The 4,592-nt window shown below is 35.8% G+C and overlaps 1 pseudogene; it reads right to left on the bottom strand.

Moving 5' to 3' along the window:
* LOC18793054 lies at window positions 892-3,897 on the bottom strand (annotated as a pseudogene).

The raw sequence follows: 4,592 nt of genomic DNA, 5'->3' as shown, positions 1-4,592 counted from the left end.
TAAGTATAGAGATGGTTACCAAATATCATGTTCAGCGCTGTGACCCGTGCAAAGTTAAAATGCATAAATTAGTTTACTAGTTGTTCTTTATCGTTTTGAAGATTCATTACTTGTTCCCAAAATTTGTTATCCCTATTAGATCACATAATGTTTGAACTAATGGTCATCAACTCAATCCTGCCTTTGCTTGCTAGGAGAAGCTCTGCTGTTTACTTTTTTTGGTCAAAAGGTTTAATGGAAAGCTATCTATCCATTCCAAATTAAATTCATGTGTTCTTTGTTTTCCTTACAGGAAAATGGAGGTCAAACAATGGACATATGTCAAAAATAAAAAACAAAGGAAGTGCATAATTTGTTTCTGCCTAAAACGCAATAAACTGGTGATAGGTTGGTGATACAGTAGTGATAGAGAGGCAATAAAAAGGTGCTAGAAATTGTTGTTTCTGTTTATTTTGGGCTTCTTCTTTTGTTTCATTTCATTTACTTAGCTTTAATAGTTGGATGATTACGAGATGAATTTGTGTGAATTAATAATACAACAAGTATATATATGAAGAAGATTAAGATGAAGAACATATCGTATCACCAAACATAATCAAACCACCAAATGTAATCATCCTTTTCTTCAACCCATCACGAAGCATTTGCATATTTATTCATACCTTCCTTTTTGTGTACATTATTTTTAAAAATAATTTCTTACAATGTCTTACGGTGCAATTATTATGCATCTGATTGCCTGTTTTTGAAAGGCACGTTGTTTCGTTCTCGTCCTCGTCTTCTTTTTGAATGAAATAGGGCCTAAACTGTAAACCCATTGATAAGCCGTACTCAATATACATACAATATAATGGCAATATGTGGCCAATATACGTGCACTAGAGAGGCAATATTAGAGTTATATAACAGCAATACAACAGCAATAGTAGCACAATATACATACAATAGGGTGGCAATATGCATACAATATCTATGCAATACAAAGGCAATATTAGTACAATACACATGCAATAGGGTAACTGACATGCTCGTTTGGAGGGGGTACATCCGACATCTTTAAGTATCAGTGGGGACATCCGACATCTTTAAGTACATCCGACATCCATTACAGACTACAATTTAAAGAGCCTATTGCTCTGCATTTCAAATGAGGCAAATATATAGGTTTGATTTTTGTTTAACCCCAAAACCTCCCTAGGCTACAGCCCACTGTAGCCTTTGTCCTAGTTCCGCTAGTGTATTCTAGGGTTCTTGTAATGATCTATTGACTTTGTCGAAACTATGTTTTCTTCTTTGCCAATCGGTAAATAAGAATTTCATAGCAGCAGAGCAAGAGAGAACAGTATCATGCACGCTATCAAATTGCTTTTACTTTGATTACAATGATAATTGAACCTATAATTTTTCTAATACATGAAGCATGATGAAGGTATTGAGATGCAACTCTCCAAGAGGCTTCAATCGGCGGCAGAACGAACATGAGCACACACCCTTACTTTAGCACAAAAGATGCGTCGGTGTCCTCCAACGTTCCAATAGACTCCTTGAGAAGTCTCCGTGCTTCTTCTCTCCTCCTAAACAAGAAAGTGAAGCAAATAGTCACAAGCAATTATGTAACATCCAATCCACATGGCAGATTGATTACACAGTCACAATACCAGTAGATTTAAAGAATTTGTATGCATCTTCGAACTCTTACACTGACCATGCACACACCGCAGTTTACTTTTAACCTCATAATTCAAGGTTGAAAGAAACTAAAAATCAACATTTCGATGCCTCACATACAAGAACATGGGAGTTTTTAACAACTTCTACAATGCACCAAAAGAATAGCCTAGTAGATTCAAGTACTTTTACTCTAAATAAAATGCTATATAAGCGATTCATTTCAATGATCGAAGGACAAAGAAATTTTCTTTCAACTATTTTGGAAAACAAAGCAAAACATTTCAGCCTCAGACCACAAATATTTCCAGTAATTGTTGAAAGCATACCTCTTTATATCCTCCACAACTTGTTTACGACGTTGTATCTGAAGTTCTAGAATGTGAATTAACGTTGCCCTAGCCTGTTTGATAAAATACATTACAAAATAAAGTACCTCAAAACACAAACCAATACAGTGCATTCTAAGACCCAAAACTATCTTACTTGATGGGGACGCAATGAGTTGAGAAGATGATGCAAGTTCTTGAAGACAAGAGATATATCTTCCAATCTCCTCGCGTACTGTGAAGGTCTCTCTACAAGAATATCAGCCAGCTCCAAAATGTGCAGCTGCAATTCTCTGTTAAGTGACCTCAGTTCCTTCTTAAAATCTAAGAAGGATCACAATTTTTGTCAGAGAAGCATAAAACATTTTAGAGGCAGAAAACAAACACATGCATATGCACAATATATATATATATATAGACACTAGAATAAACAGACATACACGTATGTGCACAGGCAGTTCTTATTTGTTTCTTGTTAGTTATTATCAATAAAATCATGCTCTGCAAACCAGATGATACTTACCCCCTAACACTCTTCTCCTTTCTAGAGAGGACATTTGTATTGCACTAAAGAAGGCTCATTAAGGGTTCATATTTTAGTCGTAATGTCGGATTTATCATGCATGACAACATTTTCTAGTATGGATTGGATATACGCCATAGCCTAGAAAACTATGGCAATCAATCAGAAATTTCAAGAGCAGTAATTTCACATGACAATACAAATAATTAAAACTAGAACGGAGGGAGGCATACCAATGTTTGGGCCTTTTGGATACAGTTGATGCACTCCCTGATCTTCCAAGCTCGGAAGAATGTCATCAGTCTATATAAAATAAGATAAAACTAATTAAGAAGAGATTACAAGGAAAACAAAGAAATCATACATTGATAACATCAACACAGTAGATTATAGAATTACACATTTTCCAAACTCAACATTCAAAGCCAACAACTTTAAAGGTCATATATGACATTCCTGGCTAAAGCAACTGCTATAAAGGAGAGATGGCATTCTTCAAACAGTAAAGCAACTACTATAAAGGAGAGATGGCATTCTTCAAACAGTAAATTCAACAAACTTTACTTTTCACAAAAACTTCTAGCATCTAGTCATTAGTGACAAAAGCAATTTTCAGAAATCAAATTACACAGTTTATATAAATTTTGACAGGAAGAATGCAAAGAATGAGAAAAGCTCATAGTGTAATTGTCACCATAACAAATGCATGTCCTTTAAATCGGAGAGGGCGGCTCCGGAGCTGATTTGGGATCTTGCAAGTAATCTTTGTAGAGCTTATAATACGGTGGTAGTGGTGGATATGTCGCTGTAGCCATTGCCAGCACCTTCTAGCCAAACCTAAATCAACCAAGTTTAAAGAAAACAATCATGCCAAGCGCAGCTCTCCAAATCAAACAGAAAACAAACTGAAATAACCTAATAGAAATATTAAGAAATCACCTAATTATGTACATAGAAACACTGAATTTAAACCTAGAAACACAGTCTCCTTTGCATCACGATACTGACACCTAAAGCGAACACACAACCACACAATTGTTTAAACCAAACCATAAACCTGCAATTTTCTTTTAACAGAGACAAAGTACCCACACCTCCATCTGCATCTCCACCACTCTATCACCCAAACCACAATCAAATGCATTCTACCAAACCAAAAATCAAGCCCATTTAAAAATGCCATAAACAAAACATTCTCAAAAGATTACAGGGAACCCAAAACCATCCCATAAATCCATATGCAAAATTTGATTATAAGCATGTAGATTCCAGAAGTCGTTTTTGACAATTACCCATCCATAAACAACGTTCCTTCCTTTGCTTTGATTTGAACAATTAAATCAGAATATTGTGGAATTAATTCTTGTAGAAATCACAGAGCCCAGAGCTTAAAATCTCATCAAAAAATATGGATAGTTGGGACTTACCCAGACAAAGGTGAACAAAGTCCAAACTTTCTGTGACAAAATGAAGAGTTTGATTTTTGTGAAGAGTGTCTGCGAGCGAGTGAGAGTGGGTGTGAGTTATTACCCAGTTCATGGAAACCCATAAACCCTCAACCCTAGAGAAATCCCTAAACCAATTTCAAAGAAACCCATAAACCCTAAACCAGTTTCTGAGCAACCCCTAAACCCTAAAACCCAAAACCAATTTCGAAGAAACCCCTAAATCAATTTCTTACAAATTCATACACCATAAACCAAATTCACAAACCCAAATTTCAAAGACAAGGAAGATGAACAGTACCTCGTGGATGTGAACCGTGGAGTTAAGCTTGGATGAATAGCCACCGCTGAGGGAGAAAGACGATTGCGTCGGAGAGAGAGAAAGTTACACGAGGGAGAGAGAAGGGCTGAAGAGAGAGATAGAGCCAAGAGAGTTGAGAGAGAACCCAATTTCTGAAAAACTGAAATGGGTACAATCATTCCACAATAAAGATGTATTTATATGTGGTAGTTGTAAAAAAATTGGGAAGGGGTGGTATTTTTAGTTAAAATTATAAAAAGGGTGGCATTTTAAGCTATTTCCCTTTTTTTTTTTGGTATTGCTTTCTCCGGAACTTCTAAATCTTG

The sequence above is a fragment of the Prunus persica genome, chromosome G1 (assembly GCF_000346465.2).
Source record: "Prunus persica cultivar Lovell chromosome G1, Prunus_persica_NCBIv2, whole genome shotgun sequence".
NCBI lineage: Eukaryota > Viridiplantae > Streptophyta > Magnoliopsida > Rosales > Rosaceae > Prunus > Prunus persica.
Note: the sequence above shows the minus strand (reverse complement) of the source record. Positions and strands in the feature narration are given on the sequence as shown.